This window comes from Salmo salar, chromosome ssa12 (genome assembly GCF_905237065.1).
Source record: "Salmo salar chromosome ssa12, Ssal_v3.1, whole genome shotgun sequence".
In the NCBI taxonomy this organism is placed as follows: domain Eukaryota; kingdom Metazoa; phylum Chordata; class Actinopteri; order Salmoniformes; family Salmonidae; genus Salmo; species Salmo salar.
In genome coordinates this window covers 42,487,110-42,506,668 of record NC_059453.1, presented here as the reverse complement: position 1 = coordinate 42,506,668, position 19,559 = coordinate 42,487,110, and the positions used below count along the sequence as shown (strand labels likewise).

The 19,559-nt window shown below is 42.1% G+C and overlaps 1 protein-coding gene across 2 annotated transcripts in view; it reads right to left on the bottom strand.

Annotated features, from left to right (window-relative positions):
• The window catches only part of raly (RALY heterogeneous nuclear ribonucleoprotein), a 188,799-nt gene extending 170,566 nt beyond the window's left edge, over positions 1–18,233 (bottom strand). For both annotated transcript variants that reach the window (XM_045691386.1, XM_045691387.1), the window contains exons 1-2: positions 18,120–18,233; positions 15,089–15,172 (exon numbers count right to left, since the gene is read on the bottom strand). The gene's annotated coding sequence lies outside the window, so the exon portion shown is untranslated. The remainder of the gene's footprint in view (positions 1–15,088; positions 15,173–18,119) is intronic.
• Between the last annotated feature and the right edge of the window lie 1,326 nt (positions 18,234–19,559).

The following is a 19,559-nucleotide window of genomic DNA, read 5'->3' as shown; positions in this document are numbered from 1 at the left end:
CTAACACACACACTATACCAGCCCTTACAACACACACACACACACTATACCAGCCCTTTACACACACACACACACACACTATACCAGCCCTTTACACACACACACACACTATACCAGCCCTTTGCACACACACACACACACTATACCAGCCCTTTACACACACACACACTATACCAGCCCTTGCACACACACACACACTATACCAGCCCTTTACACACACACACACACTATACCAGCCCTTACACACACACACACTATACCAGCCCCACACACACACACACACTATACCAGCCCTTTACACACACACACACACACACTATACCAGCCCTTTACACACACACACACACTATACCAGCCCTTACACACACACACACACTATACCAGCCCTTACACACACACACACACACACTATACCAGCCCTTACACACACACACACACTATACCAGCCCTTCACACACACACACTATACCAGCCCTTTAACACACACACACACTATACCAGCCCCACACACACACACACTATACCAGCCCTTTACACACACACACACTATACCAGCCTTTACACACACACACACTCTATACCAGCCCTTTACACACACACACACACACTATACCAGCCCTTTAACACACACACACACTATACCAGCCCTTTACACACACACACACACACTATACCAGCCCTTTACACACACACACACACACACTATACCAGCCCTTACACACACACACACACTATACCAGCCCTTAACACACACACACACTATACCAGCCCTTTACACACACACACACACACTATACCAGCCCTTTACACACACACACTATACCAGCCCTTAACACACACACACACACACTATACCAGCCCTTACACACACACACACACTATACCAGCCCTTTACACACACACACTATACCAGCCCTTTACACACACACACACTATACCAGCCCTTAACACACACACACTATACCAGCCCTACACACACACACACTATACCAGCCCTTTACACACACACACACACTATACCAGCCCTTTACACACACACACACACTATACCAGCCCTTTACACACACACACTAACAGCTACACACACACTATACCAGCCCTTTACACACACACACACACTATACCAGCCCTTTACACACACACACACACACTATACCAGCCCTTTACACACACACACACTATACCAGCCCTTTACACACACACACACACACTATACCAGCCCTTTACACACACACACACACTATACCAGCCCTTTACACACACACATAGCCACACACACACACTATACCAGCCCCTTACACACACACACACTATACCAGCCCTTTACACACACACACACTATACCAGCCCTTACACACACACACACACACACTATACCAGCCCTTTAAACACACACACACTATACCAGCCCTTAACACACACACACTATACCAGCCCTTTACACACACACACACTATACCAGCCCTTTACACACACACACACACTATACCAGCCCTTACACACACACACACACACTATACCAGCCCTTTACACACACACACACACTATACCAGCCCTTTACACACACACACACTATACCAGCCCTTTACACACACACACACACACACTATACCAGCCCTTTACACACACACACACACACACTATACCAGCCCTTACACACACACACACACACTATACCAGCCCTTTACACACACACACACACTATACCAGCCCTTTAACACACACACACACACACACTATACCAGCCCTTACACACACACACACACACACTATACCAGCCCTTTACACACACACACACACTATACCAGCCCTTTACACACACACACACTATACCAGCCCTTTACACACACACACACACTATACCAGCCCTTTACACACACACACACTATACCAGCCCTTTAACACACACACACACTATACCAGCCCTTACACACACACACACTATACCAGCCCTTTACACACACACACACTATACCAGCCCTTTACACACACACACACACACACACTATACCAGCCCTTTACACACACACACACTATACCAGCCCTTTACACACACACACACTATACCAGCCCTTTACACACACACACACACTATACCAGCCCTTTACACACACACACACACACTATACCAGCCCTTTACACACACACACACACACACTATACCAGCCCTTAACACACACACACACTATACCAGCCCTTTACACACACACACACACACTATACCAGCCCTTTAACACACACACACACACTATACCAGCCCTTACACACACACACACACTATACCAGCCCTTACACACACACACACACACTATACCAGCCCTTTACACACACACACACACACTATACCAGCCCTTTACACACACACACTATACCAGCCCTTTAACACACACACACACACTATACCAGCCCTTTAACACACACACACACTATACCAGCCCTTTACACACACACACACTATACCAGCCCTTACACACACACACACACACTATACCAGCCCTTTACACACACACACACACTATACCAGCCCTTTACACACACACACACACTATACCAGCCCTTTACACACACACACACTATACCAGCCCTTTACACACACACACACACACACACACACTATACCAGCCCTTTACACACACACACACTATACCAGCCCTTACACACACACACACTATACCAGCCCTTTACACACACACACACACACTATACCAGCCCTTACACACACACACACACTATACCAGCCCTTTACACACACACACACACACTATACCAGCCCTTTACACACACACACACACACTATACCAGCCCTTTACACACACACACACACACACTATACCAGCCCTTTACACACACACACACACACTATACCAGCCCTTACACACACACACACACACTATACCAGCCCTTACACACACACACACACACTATACCAGCCCTTTACACACACACACACACACTATACCAGCCCTTTACACACACACACACTATACCAGCCCTTTACACACACACACACTATACCAGCCCTTTGACACACACACACACACACTATACCAGCCCTTTACACACACACACACACACACTATACCAGCCCTTACACACACACACACACACTATACCAGCCCTTTACACACACACACACACACTATACCAGCCCTTTACACACACACACACACTATACCAGCCCTTTACACACACACACACACACACTATACCAGCCCTTGCACACACACACACACTATACCAGCCCTTTGCACCACACACACACACACTATACCAGCCCTTGCACACACACACACACACTATACCAGCCCTTTGCAACACACACACACACACTATACCAGCCCACACACACACACACACTATACCAGCCCTTTCACACACACACACACACACACACACTATACCAGCCCTTTGCGCACACACACACACACACACACTATACCAGCCCTTTGCACACACACACACACACACTATACCAGCCCTTTGACACACACACACACACACTATACCAGCCCTTTGCACACACACACACACACACTATACCAGCCCTTTGACACACACACACACTATACCAGCCCTTTGCAACACACACACACTATACCAGCCCTTACACACACACACACACACACACTATACCAGCCTACACACACACACTATACCAGCCCTTTACACACACACACACACTATACCAGCCCTTCACACACACACACACACACTATACCAGCCCTTTAACACACACACACACACTATACCAGCCCTTACACACACACACACTATACCAGCCCTTTGCACACACACACACACTATACCAGCCCTTTACACACACACACACACACACTATACCAGCCCCTCGCACACACACACACACACACTATACCAGCCACACACACACACACACACACACTATACCAGCCCTTTGCACACACACACTATACCTTACACACACACTAACCAGCCTGCCACACACACACACACACTATACCAGCCCTTTACACACACACACACTATACCAGCCCTTTACACACACACACACACACTATACCAGCCCTTCACACACACACACACACTATACCAGCCCTTTGCCACACACACACACACTATACCAGCCCTTACACACACACTATACCAGCCCTGCACACACACACACACACTATACCAGCCCTTTGCACACACACACACACACTATACCAGCCCTTTACACACACACACACTATACCAGCCCTTACACACACACACACACTATACCAGCCCTTTACACACACACACACACTATACCAGCCCTTTAACACACACACACACTATACCAGCCCCTTTCAACACACACACACACACTATACCAGCCCTTGACACACACACACACACACACTATACCAGCCCTTTACACACACACACACACTATACCAGCCCTTTACACACACACACACACTATACCAGCCCTTTACACACACACACACACTATACCAGCCCTTTACACACACACACACACACTATACCAGCCCCTTACACACACACACACACTATACCAGCCCTTTCACACACACACACTTAGTCTTTACACACACACACTATACCAGCCCTTTACACACACACACACTATACCAGCCCTTTAACACACACACACTATACCAGCCCTTTACACACACACACTATACCAGCCCTTTACACACACACACTATACCAGCCCTTTACACACACACACTATACCAGCCCTTTACACACACACACTATACCAGCCCTTTACACACACACACTATACCAGCCCTTTACACACACACACACTATACCAGCCCTTTACACACACACACACTATACCAGCCCTTTACACACACACACTATACCAGCCCTTACACACACACACACTATACCAGCCCTTTACACACACACACACACACACACACACTATACCAGCCCTTTACACACACACACACACACACACACTATACCAGCCCTTTACACACACACACACACACACACTATACCAGCCCTTTACACACACACACACACACTATACCAGCCCTTTACACACACACACACACACAGGTGTATCACACGGATGTACTGAGTACTACTGACCTGTATGGCTCACCAGTCAACAGTACAGTAGTGCGTTATCGTTACCTCACACTATACCAGCCCTTTACACACACACACACACACACACTATACCAGCCCTTTACACACACACACACTATACCAGCCCTTTACACACACATACACACACTATACCAGCCCTTTACACACACACACACACACTATACCAGCCCTTTACACACACACTATACCAGCCCTTTACACACACACACACACACTATACCAGCCCTTTACACACACACACACTATACCAGCCCTTTACACAAAACAAGGTGTATCACACGGATGTACTGAGTACTACTGACCTGTATGGCTCACCAGTCAACAGTACAGTAGTGCGTTATCGTTACCTAACATGATACCAGCCCGACAGACAAAGACCTTGAATATAAGGTTCACTTGGGGGTAAGATGCCGAATAAAAAGCCTTTGAGGTTTTCAGAGATGGGCTACAGTCACACATAAGTGCTGTCCCCAAAGGGAGCATGTCATCCAATGCAGTGGTAAAACACTAAAGGGAATTAAGGAAAAGGCTCAAACACACTTGTGTACCACCTAGCACAGTATGTACTTAGCTTATTAAAATTGTTTACTCAATGTTGACGTCACAGTACACTTTACACCTACCTGTCCATTGAACTCATAGACAACAGAGACAGTATGTCAATGTCCAATATGGCACCTGATTCCCTTTATAGTCCATTATAAAGCGAATAGGGTGCCATTTGGGACAGTCTACATATCCTATTATTCAGGAAGTTGATTATAAGTATACAAAGTGTATATGCTACTTATTCTGGATTTATTGTTTTTCTGCTTTATTCTTTATCTTAGAATACGTGGGAGGCAAATTAACAGTTGTGGGGATGTCTTATGAGTGACTTGACTCCAATGAGAGAGGGGGAAATCATGGAGAGAGACAGAAAGGGATAAATATCAACATGCAAATGTGTGTAAATGCACTCCGTAGCTTATCTAGCGCTGCATTTACACTGGCAGCCCAATTCTGATATTGTTTCCACTAATTGGTCTTTTGACCAAACGCATCAGATCTTTTTCAGAGCTTTCTTGATGAAAACAAGATCCGAATTGGACTACCTGTGTAAACGCAGCCTAAGATAGAGTATCTTATATTTAATGGTAAACTACTGCTACAATCAAAAATGAAAACCCATCCCCCACAAGGTTGAATAATTAAATCTATGATTGGTGAGCGTGTTTTTAGTAAAAATAACTGCATGGAAATGTAGAAGATAGACCTGAAAATAAATTATAACTCATGCCTTAGGCATTGCCATCTCAATTGCTTATGGAGAGAACATGGTAGTCCTCCAAGCTTTGCTGCTCAATATTTTCTAAACCAGTAGGCCATTCAAAACGCGATATGCAATTAATCATGACAATGCATTTCAACCGTCCTCTCTCAACATCAATTATATATCAGTCAAAAGAATGGCCACACCTACTCATTCAAGATTTTTATTTTTGACTATTTTCTACATCGTGGAATAGTGAAGACATCAAAACTATGAAATAAGACATATGATAATCTGAATCAGGGTTAGTTTGGCAGCTGGTGTGAAAGAGGAGCGATTACAATAGAGGAAACCAAGTCTAGATTTAACTTTAGCCTGCAGCTTTGATATGTGCTGAGAGAAGGACAGTGCACTGTCTAGCCATACTCCCAAGTACTTGTATGAGGTGACTACCTCAAGCTCTAAACCCTCAGAGGTAGTAATAACACCTGTGGGAGGAGGGGCATCCAACAGGTCCCAGACAAGCTCAATGGGATTGAGATCCGGGCTCGTCGCTGGCCATGGCAGACCACTGACATTCCTGTCTTGCAGGAAATCACGCACAGAACGAGCAGTATGCCTGGTGGCATTGTCATGCTGGAGGGTCATGTCAGGATGAGCCTGCAGGAAGGTTACCACATGAGGGAGGAGGGTGGCTTCCCTGTAACGCACAGCGTTGAGATGCCTGCAATGACGCTGTGACACACCGCCCCAGACCATAACGAACCTTCCACCTCCAAATCAATCCCGCTGCAGAGTACATGCCTCAGTGTAACGCTCATTCCTTCTACGATAAATGCGAATCCGACCATCTTCCCTGGTGAGACAAAACTTCAGTGAAGAGCAGTTTTTGCCAGTCATGTCTGGTCCAGTGACAGTGGGCTTGTGCCCATAAGCGACGTTGTTGCCCGGTGATGTCTGGCGAGGACCTGCCTTACAACAGGCCTACTAGCCCTCAGTCCAGCCTCTCTCAACCTATTGCAGACAGTCTGAGCACTGATGGAGGAATTGTGCGTTCCTGGTGTAACTCGGGCAGTTGTTGTTGCCATCCTGTACCTGTCCCGCAGGTGTGATGTTTGGATGTACCGATCCTGTGCAGGTGTTGTTACACATGGTCTGCCACTGCGAGGACGATCAGCTGTCCGTCCTGTATCGCTGTCTTAGGCATCTCACAGTACAGACATTGCAATGTATTGCCCTGGCCACATCTGCAGTCCTCATGCCTCCTTGCATATTTTCACACAGATGAGCAGGGACCCTGGGCATCTTTCTTTTGGTGTTTTTCAGAGTCAGTAGAAAGGCCTCTTTCGTGTCCTAAGTTTTCATAACTGTGACCTTAATTGCCTACCATCTGTAAGCTGTTAGTGTCTTAAAGACCATTCCACAGGTGCATGTTCAATAATTGTTTATGGTTACATTTTACATTTTAGTCATTTAGCAGACACTCTTATCCAGAGCGACTTACAGTAGTGAATGCATACATTTCTTTTTTTTCCCCCGTACTGGCCCCCCGTGGGAATCGAACCCACAACCCTGGCATTGCAAACACCATGCTCTACCAACTGAGCCACATGGGACCATTGGTTGGTTGAACAAGCATGGGAAACAGTGTTCAAACCCTTTACAATGAAGATCTGTGAAGTTATTTGGATTTTTACGAATCATCTTTGAAAGACGTGATCCTGAAAAAGGGACGTTTCTTTTTTTGCTGAGTTGAGCACGCTTCTGTCTATTTGAGCTGGTCAGTATGTGTTGGTAATCATGTTTAACGCAGCTTTTTTATGTATCGCGTATTAAAACTGCATAAGTGTTGCCCTCCGCTTTCTGGAGGACCGAGTTCAATGGAATTTGAGTATGATAGCTAAGGAGATGGAGAAAACACCTGTCTCCAGCTTACATCTTCAAACGAAGGGAAACCATGACATCCGTGACAGGAGACGCATCCATCTATGATGTATATGGGTAAGAAAGTGGTTTCATTTCTAGTTAAAGTGTACTGCTTGCTAACGTTACGTGTATGATCTTATTATTTGTATCTCAGAGCCATTTGCTTGGCTAACTAACATTGAACCTAGTTGGTTAGCTCCCTGCAGATTCATGCAGGTTAGTAACGTCATGAGTTGTGATTATGGTTCATTGTTTAGCTAGATAGCTTTAACAAAAGAGTTCACTATGCAAGTAACCATTTCGGGTGTGTTCGTAAATTCAGTCTGTACTTCTACTCCGATTTCAGAGCACTCTCTTCTGAGTGAGCCAGAGCGCAGAATAACTGATGAATTTACAAACGCTGAATACCAGTTGTATATGGTTGGGGTCAGAAACTGTTGGCAAAAAAAGCATAATTAAATTGTTGCCTACGGCACAGTTAGTCAACAACTCTCTGGATAACATGAAAACAGCACAACCAGCTGTGCTAGGGCGAGTAAAATGTTCTGAGTGTGGTGTTCTCTCATTATGTGTCTTGAAGTAGCTAGCAAGCTAGCCAATGTTAGCCAGTTAGCTTGGGTGCTTGACTGCCATTGTGCGGTCAGAACTTTCAGATCAAACCTACTCATCGGCCAGAGCGTCCAGTGTGCGCTCTGAATGCTCTGAGAGCCAAACGCTCTGAATTTACGAACAAACAATCTGACAGCACAGTTGCAGTCACCAAAACTCTGTATAACATAACAGCCTTACAAGCTCTGCTAGGGCGAGTAATGTTCAGTGAGCTGTTCTCTCATTTGTATCTGGAAGTAGCTAGCAAGTTAGCTTAGGTGCTTGAATGCTATTTATTTATTATTATTATTATTATGAACAAAACAAATACAAAAACAGAAATATACAAACAAGTGTACATAAACCTAACCAACAGGGGTATTACATATCAATATACTAATCATTTTTAAATAATATTTAAATTCTATGTGAAGAGAGGTTTGTTCTCTGACCACTTCATTTCATGGAGCAAAAAAAATTTGCCATGAAAAATAAACAAATTAACAATGAAAGTTAAATCAGGGTCCATATAATTTGGATCTTTAAAAAACATATCATATTCTTTCAAATTAACATGAATAGTAGTTTATTTTCAAATAAAATGTTCTAACTCAGTCCAATCTTCTGACATAAGAACAGTCCCAAAATAAATGGTCAAGAGTCTCTGGGTCACAACCACAAAATACACATTTGTTATCAATACAGTTGAAGTCGGAAGTTTACATACACTTAGGTTGGAGTCATTAAAACTCGTTTTTCAACCACTCTAAAGCTTTGGCAAGTCAGTTAGGACATCAACTTTGTGGATGACACGTAATTTTTCCAACAATTGTTTACATACAGATTATTTCACTTATAATTCACTGTATCACAATTCCAGTGGATCAGAAGATTAAATACACTAAGTTGACTGTGCCTTTAAACAGCTTGGAAAATTCCAGAAAATGATGTCATGGCTTTTGAAGCTTCTGACATAATTTGAGTCAATTGGAGGTGTACCTATGCATTTCAAGGCCTACCTTCAAACTCAGTGCCTCTTTGCTTGACATCATGGGAAAATCTAAAGAAATCAGCCAAGACCTCAGAAAAACAATTGAAGACCTCCACAAGTCTGGTTCATCCTTGGGAGCAATTTCCAAACGCCTGAAGGTACCACGTTCATCTGTACAAACAATAGTACACAAGTACAAACACCATGGGACCACACAGCTGTCATACCGCTCAGGAAGGAGATGCATTTTGTCTCCTAGAGATGAACGTACTTTGGTGCTAAAAGTGCAAATCAATCCCAGAACAACAGCAAAGGACATTGTGAAGATGCTGGAGGAAACAGGTACAAAAGTCTCACTATCCACAGTAAAATGAGTCCTATATCGACATAACTTGAAAGGCCGCTCAGCGAGGAAGAAGCCACTGCTCCAAAACCACCATAAAAAAGCCAGACTACGGTTTGCAACTGCACATGGGGACAAAGACTGTACTTTTGAGGAATGTCCTCTGGTCTGATTAAACAAAAATGGAGCTGTTTGGCCATAATGACCATCGTTATGTTTGAAGGAAAAAGGGGGACGCTTGCAAGCCGAAGAACACAATTCTAACCGTGAAGCACGGGGTGGCAGCATCATGTTTTGGGGTGCTTTGCTGCAGGATGGACTGGTGCACTTCACAAAATAGATGGCATCATTTGCAAGGAAAATTCTGTGCATATATTGAAGCAACAGCTCAAGACATCAGTCAGGAAGTTAAAGCTTGGTCGCAAATGGGTCTTCCAAATGAACAATGACCCCAAGCATGCTTCCAAAGTTGTGGCAAAATGGCTTTAGGACAACAAAGTCAAGGTATTGGAGTCACAAAGCTCTGACCTCAATCCAATAGAAAATGTGTGGGCAGAACTGAAAAAGCTTGTGCGAGCAAGGAGGCCTACAAACCTGACTCAGTTACACAAGCTCTGTCAGGAGGAATGGGCCAAAATTCACCCAACTTATTGTGGGAAGCTTGTGGAGGCTACCCGAAATATTTGACCCAAGTTAAACAATTTAAAGGCAATGCTACCAAATGCTAATTGAGTGTATGTAAACTTCTGACCCACTGGGAATGTGATGAAATAAATCATTCTCTCTACTATTATTCTGACATTTCACATTCTTAAAATAAAGTGGTGATCCTAACTGACCTAAGACAGGGAATTTTTACCACGATTAAAGGTCAGGAATTGTGAAAAACTGAGTTTAAATGGTGTATGTAAACCTCTGACTTCAACTGTAGCTATTTTGAATATGTGTATAATAAAGGCCTTTACAAGGGTGTTTAACTGCTGTTAGTACAGAACACTCAGATCAACCCTTAAAGAGATGGGAGGGGCTAAAGATTAAGAGAGTGTGAATGATGCTGAATGGGTGTAGACAAAGAAGGGCTCTCCGGTAGTAGCGCTTGCTGGTTTTTTTCGACTGCACAAATTAGCTTTTAACAAGGCGCACCTGTTAATTGAAATGCATTCCAGGTGACTACCTCATGAAGGTGGTTGAGAGAATGCCAAGAGTGTGCAAAGCTGTCATCAAGGCAAAGGGTGGCTCTTTTGAAGAATCTCAAATATAAAATACATTTTGATTTGATTAACAGTTTTTTTGGTTACTATCTGATTCCGTGCAGTATGTGTTATTTCATAGTCTTGATGTCTTCATTATTATTGTAGAAAATAGTAAAAATAAAGGAAAACCCTACAATGAGTAGGTGTGTCTAAACTTTTGACTGGTACTGATATATATATATATATATATGTATGTGTATGCGTGTGTGTTTTGTTTTTCAATGATGTAATTGATAGGACAGGTGGGTCAAATGATCATCCTGAGGTATGTTGCACGTGGCAAATTGATACAGGAAACGACTCATAGGAAGAAATTAAATGGTGTTCTTAACTATTGTGTCCAGGTACACAAATTTCTCTTATGCCTTTGTAGTAACTTTGTAATTACACTAACATCATTGTATTATGTTGTTACATAGTACATGTTGTCACATTGCAATTACTTAAATTTAAACAATATTGTCAATGTAGCAATTACAGCGTTACGATACAATTATACTTTGTGTAAAGTGTGACCAAAATTAACAAATAATCCTGTATTCAGTATTACAGAAATGTGAGGGGATGTGTCTGAGCTAGGAGAATTTATTTCATATATTCCTTGTTTTATTTGGTCGCGAGCAATCAATATGCACAGTAAATCAAGGATAGTACAAATCACAGTGATAAAAAATGTGGGTTAAATTGACTCTATTGGGAATTATCTTCAAGAGAGTGATACGCTCCCTGGAGTTAGTGTTGATAACTTGAAGGAGTACTTTTTACTCCATTAAGAGTAACCAGAGACAGGAGCCCAATCCCAAATCGACCCCTAGACCCTACACCATATGCATTTGTGGAGATCTGTGAGGATTTGACAAGTGTTAGTGATAACCTTGTCAACTGATAGGCTAGGTGAAAGTTTCACCTGTCAAACCGTCTCAGATCTCCACAATTGCATAAGGTGTAGGATCTAGGGGTTGATTTGGGATTGGGCAAGGGACTTAAATCTATGGAGTTATCCACAAATGTGGGAGGGGCCTCATTGTCATATTTCCCAGCATGCCCTGTTGATTTGTTTAGTTGTTTGTTTCATTATCTGTGTTTTCGAATGTACATTGATTGTTTTTGATTCTATGCTACACACAGATAAGAAGCATGCATTTTTCTAAACTAATCCAATTGTCACGTCCTGACCAGTATAAGGGTTATTTGTTATTGTAGTTTGGTCAGGACGTGGCAGAGGGTATTTTGTTTGTGTGGTTCGGGATGGTGTTTTATGCAGTAAGGTGTTTGATTTATTATTTCCGGGTTATGTTCTTTCTGGTTTGTTGTATGTCTATGTTTAGGTTGATGGGGGGGTTGGACTCAATTGGAGGCAGGTGCTTTCTCGTTGCCTCTGATTGAGAGTCCTATATATGGGTAATTGTTTGGTTTAGTGTTGTGGGAGATTGTTTCTTGTTTTGCCTGTGTGAGCCTGACAAGACTTTTGTTGTTCGTACGTTTTTCGTTTGTTGTTTTTTGGTGTTCACTTTATTTAAAAATAAATACAAGATGAGCATCCACATTCCTGCTGCGTTTTGGTCCTCTATTCCCGACGACAACCGTTACAGAATCTCCCACCACAAATGGACCAAGCAGCGGAGTAAGTAGCAAGGGGAATTCGATATAGACTGGCGGGAGAAATAGACGTGGGAGCAGATTCTGGCCGGAGAGGGCCCATGGAGAGGGGTCGGCCTGCGACCCGGGACCGAAGGGAGTCCGAGTAAGTCTATTGACGATCCGGAACTAAATATGAGTAACTGTGTTTCAAATGAGTCTGCCTACAGTGTGGAACGGAAGAGGTCTGCCTACGATCCGGAATGAGGGGAGTCTGCTTACGGCCCGAAACTGAGCAAGTCTGTCTGCATTCTGGAGGACAGTAGGCCGGAGCCAGAACCACCTCCTGTATAGGTGGGTTGGGGAGGGGGGGTGTAGCACAAGTGCCGTCGGTGATGGCAGCCACCCTCCCTTTAGTTTAGGGGGATTTTTTGTTGTTGTTTTTTTTAATTTTTTATTTATGAGGTGCATCCGGGGTCTGCACCTTTAGGGGGGGGTACTGTCACGTCCTGACCAGTATAAGGGTTATTTGTTATTGTAGTTTGGTCAGGACGTGGCAGAGGGTATTTTGTTTGTGTGGTTCGGGGTGGTGTTTTATGCAGTAAGGTGTTTGATTTATTATTTCCGGGTTTATGTTCTAGATTTGTATTCTATGTTCTTTCTGGTTTGTTGTATGTCTATGTTTAGGTTGATGGGGGGTTGGACTCTCAATTGGAGGCAGGTGCTTTCTCGTTGCCTCTGATTGAGAGTCCTATATATGGGTAATTGTTTGGTTTAGTGTTGTGGGAGATTGTTTCTTGTTTTGCCTGTGTGAGCCTGACAAGACGTTGTTGTTTTTTGGTGTTCACTTTATTTAAAAATAAATACAAGATGAGCATCCACATTCCTGCTGCGTTTTGGTCTTCTATTCCCGACGACAACCGTTACACCAATCTGTAAGTGGTTGTACTTATAGCAACCGTTGGTAAGATTGTTGTTCCAGTTTACATGCTGTAGGTAGTCTTCATGTACACCATTTCATCCTTACTTTGACAGGCATTCTGATTGCAAGTTATAAATGATTTAAAAGAGCTGGATATCTTCCTGCAAGTTGGCTTCCAGAAATGTCAAACCACCTTAATGTGAAATATTCAAATAAACCTGTACATCCTTATAACTCAAAGGAACTAAACTGAAAGAGAAATGTGCTCTGCTGTATTTGATTGTTAATTCACAACAAAAAAGTTTAAAATGGCAAGGGAGTTCACTAAAAACAACACTGAAAATGGCAATTGGAGTTAAATTTATGCAACTCTGAGAGTTGGATATTTACTCCATTAGTTTTGTTTTAACGCCAAAAATATCAACACCATGACCAGTGTAGTTTAAGCATAAAATGGGGGTGCCCTTGATAAGCAGTCTGTAAGTATTGCCACCAGTCATACGACAGGACCATATAGAACATTCAAATTATTTTCAAAAGGCTAGTCCTTTTTCCCCTATAGCTGGTGTAACCTACTGTTACATTGTAACAAATGTTATATTTCAATGGCGAACGTGTATAAAGATGGCAGAGTACGGATACTGTATGATGCCATTGTTTTACCACCGAGTCTTTAAACTATGGGGCGCGACATGGTTCAATGCACCAATAAATTAGCACAATATACTTTTTAAAATTGCTGCCGTCTTGGAGCTAGAATGCTAATGCCGATACAAAGAAAGAGTAACGTAGAGCAATATGGCAAACGAGGCATTTGTGGTAAGTGCATGGAGGCAGCCATCTTCATGCACTTCCTCCATTGCTGCCATGTTGGACAATTACATTCCAGTAATATAACATTTGGTGACAGCATCTTAGCGGCCAAAATGGAACGTCAGTATGGCAACATGGTCCAGTTGTATACTAGTTGTATACTATTTTGTAAAAACAATTTGAGCAACCCGAAAAATACTTCAACTGGTTGTAATCTGCTTATCTGACCAGATAACAACCAACATATGACATCTTTCCTAAATGTTCAATATGTCACTGCTCTGTATTAGTTTCCTAATACTGTATTGGTTATTAAAGTCACTGCACATACCTGTCTACTCTGACCAGGTACGAGGAGGTCTGATACTAGATGCTTGGTCCCAATGCTCTCAGCCCGGGACTGTACAATGGAATCCTGCAATTTAAAAGAAGCATGATAAGCAGAGTGATTTCACTACATAGACCTAACCTGTCGCAGCAGAGGCTCATCTGAGACCTTATCACCAAAAACCCCCTGTGGATTCAATTAGGAAGTGCAGGATTACTGCTGCAGCATCTGGATGATAACATATTATTCCCCACAGAGCTTTACATTGCAAATATTGAATGATCCCCCTGTATGTGCCAATATTCTGTCCTATTTAAAGAGGATATGTTGCATGTGTTGATGGCTTTCAACAGGGAAAAGATAGTTAGGCAACATCTTTTGGTGAAAAATCAGTTCACTGTGAGACATAATGGTAGTTTCTTACTAATAGGCTACACATTTATTTGTAACATACAGTGCTACTGCAATGTATGTTGATTAGAAACAAGTGATCTGGGGACTTGTGTTTTCCAAAGCTCGAAGGTAACCCTTAGGAGTACTGTTGATCAAAGCTTGAGTTCTGGTCTGTCCAGAACCCATCCATGCTCCTCAAGACATGGCCGTGTCTATGTTGAAAATATTCGATCATCGTGCTTAAGAAAAAAAAAAAAGTTACTACGCACTGGATTTTGCACACGATAGAAGACATACTTTCTCTACAACGTGAATTGGAGTTAGCTCCTGGAAGAACCTGGCGAAGATCAAAGGATCAAACACCTGTCATTTTCAGCCCAGACCCCTGCAAAGAAGTGGCAGCCTGCTCTTGCCTAAGGCAATACACCTGAGCTTTCCATTTAAAATTCCCTTACACTTCACACGGTAGCTATATTTCTGTTAAAATCTCTGTGAAAGCATAACACTTCTGTCCCCCGGTGACAGTGAACATTACTGCTGGAAAGATTACGGTAAAAAAAAAAACTGACCTATAGAAATCTGTCATTCAGTTTTATATGAAAAACACATCTATGTCTCATGGAGTGCTTAAATTAATTATCTAGTCAATTAACTCAAGAGTTTGGTTTATCTTCTCAGAGCCATTTTGGTTATTCATGCCATATTCAGTAAGACTACATTTCTTTGATTAAAATTGGACTTGGGATGCATGCACTTTACTCACTCTTAATGGGAAACTTCTTCAGTCAATGAGAGCCTTAGCAATTAACATACCTAAGAGGAGAAGACTTGGGATGATAAGCTACGTGACGCATATCTACGGGAGTATGTCTGTACTGCACACACAGTCATTTTAAAAGAATTCCATGCATAGTCTGAAACATTTCCTGGCCCAAAATTAAGCCCTACATTAAAATACCTTTACTTATATTTAAACAAGTTTAGCTCAGATGGACTTCAAGTAGGCCTCCCACTCTCAGAAACAGTCATTCAACAGTTTCATGTTTTTCAGACCTGGGTCCAAAAAGTATTTGTTTTCTTTCAAGCACTTTGAATATTTGATTGAACCTGCCAGAAGTGCCAGATGGACAGGGTTTGCACTTTTGGGACTATTCCATTCAACAACTAAAGCGCAACTAAAGCATGATTAAACACAGGTAAAGTATTTGAAAGAAAAATACTTTTTGGACCCAGGTCTGTTATTTTCACACTTGTACTAAATTGGGCAAGATGGGGTTAAGCAGTTGCAACACCTTTGTAAATACAATATAGTGACAGACACTAATAATGCAGAGGTAGCTAAATAATGATACATTCTGTAAAAATGACCCTAGAATGTTTGCCCTTCCGTCACCTCCACAAATGAATGCTTCTGCTATAATTCAATAGGACCGTCTCTGCCCTATAGCTTCATATATTACATTGTAATTATGTATTTCTGATGGATAACCCTATAGAAGCATGGGGTTACCTTCAGTTGAAGGGAAAGCCGTTCTATCAGGGCAGAGGTGGAGCACAAAACATTTGACAGCACAACATCCACAAATAATAGATGCATTAGGGTAAAACACTAAATAATGATGACAGATCTGCAAAGACCATGGCTGTCTTCGGGCTAAGCTTTCTCATTGCCCTGTGTCATCAGTCAGCTGCATGAATAGCCTATCTGCAGTGTCGGATCATTAGTATTGTATTGACATGAACTATTTGGACTGTTGGTGAAATGTGTTCTATGAAAGAAACCCTATATGAAATTTTAGCCATCATGTTTTGAGAAAATTGTTTCTTGGTTAGTTTTTTTGTTTTTCCACTATGGTATCAGTCAAAGTACAATGGAACGTTCTACATAAGAACATATTACATAAATAAGAAGGCGTTAATGCCTTATAATATGTTAATTTTGCATTTGAACTTTCACGTTGAGCCACATGCATATCTGGCTGCATGAACTACTTTAATTAAAATATATATATAATTTTAAAAAGTCTTTATTCTAACTGGTAACGGGAAAGGTATTTCATAACATTTAGATAATGGTGTAGGCATGGGCATGCTGAACGGTCACTAATGTATTCAGGACATCAATATTGTTGCACAAAATTATTCCATTCTGCAAATTCCCCACATATTCAAAAGAAAAATGTCAAACAAAACAAAACTGGTTAATAACCTCAAACGGAGATATGCCAGAATAATAACAAAAACACTTTTGTACCTGGTCAGTGTGTCATTGGGTTACTTTTTGTAGGCTTAGAAAAACCTGCACACCAAAAGCAATGACAGTCATTCGGGAGAAAAATAGAGAACATGAAAACAGATTGCTGATTATTGGAAATATAAATTCCTCCCAACACATAGATAGGCTCTGTGTCATATTCGTAATACACGTTTTTGTAAGAGGGTAAAGACACATACATTCTCTTCTCGGACACTGTAATTATAAGTCAATAGCGAGCTATCCAAAAGTCGAAATGCATTTAAAAAAGAAAAAAAATCTGTGAGAATTGAGGCACTGAAATGCAAAAATAACAAAATAATGACGAACAAAAACAGAGAAAAAGAAGAAAAAAAAGAAAAGGTAAGAGGGGAAGAAATTACTCACCAAGGAAAATTTCAAGAGTAAAATTGTTCAAAGAGCAATAAGAGCTCAACAGACGCAGAAAAAGGTACAGTACTGTCACGGCAGCAAGGCAAGCACCGACTGTAGTGAAATTCAGCAAAGAGCCACTATCTGCATGGAGCAAACCATTTCTTTACCATAGGGGTGGAAACAAGGGATCTGTCTCTGCACAGTGCACTGGAAGTTTCATTCCCACCGCATGATTAAGGCAAAGATTATTCACCCCCATGAAAACCATGTGAAATGTTGATAATCATTTATATGAATAACATTTTAAACTTTGTTTCCCCATTTCAAATTGTGTAACACAAATCACAATTCGAATGACTGCAGTTGACTGCTGAATAATATTGTCAGGTACAATGTAATGTCGTAATTTGTTCGTGTTTAGCACTGTTATCCTACCTGTTAGTGGCTTGCATAATCTAATTTTTCAACGGAATTGATTTGAGTTTGTTTACAAATTAAATGCTTATATTTAGTTTGTATTGTTACAAACAGGTAATGTAACAATTATACACTGTAATTGCACTGTACCTGCCATTACCATGTGAATACTTAAGAGGGCCCTACCTTTATACAGCTATAATCCTGATCTTGGCCGACCATCACTGAATTAGTGGATCACTGAATGACTGCAGTCTATTCTAATATGCAATTTTCATTAGGATCAAATCAAATTGTATTGGTCACATACACGTGTTTAGCAGATGTTATTGTGGATGTAGCGAAATGCTTGTGCGGGAACTTTTTATCAAATGGTGCAGTAACTGAAATACACCAACTCAAGTGTCCATTTCATGGGCTATAATCAATTGGAGAATATCTATATTTTTTTACGTTTTATTGAGATCGTATGAAAATCAGAAGAGGATACAGTTAGGTGGGAGAAACAGTGGGAAGGGTGAACAACCAGGGGATTGAACCTTGGTCACCAGTGGGAATAATTGCATGTGACTTGTGCTAGGAGTGTTACCACTCAACTACAGCTCTGCACAGAGATGACAAGATATTTGAAATGAGTTCAGTGCAGTATAAATCCATTGGCATGGTCCTCCATGCTGCTAAGGTTTTGTGCAGAGTGAACTGAGGGCCAGTGCTTCTTGGCTTTGCAGCGCGCTGCTGATGGAGTGTCTAACACCACCCCGAAACAGTAGTGTTAGCAGCATAGACACAAAAGTAGTTTGGGGGTGGGGGGGTTAGATTTTTTTTCGGGGTGTGCTGCAGCACTCCTACTTTCCGTGGCTATGGTTAGCAGTCTGGCTGCCCAGGGTTTATTGTCTCAATGTTCCAGACCGCAAAAGATGCTCTCATCTTACAGCAGTGTCTAGCTCTACAGTGCCCTCTTCGTCAGTCTCGCATCGACCCACACGCACCGCCCATACCAGGGGGGGGACATGCACAGCCAGAATTAAGGGCATG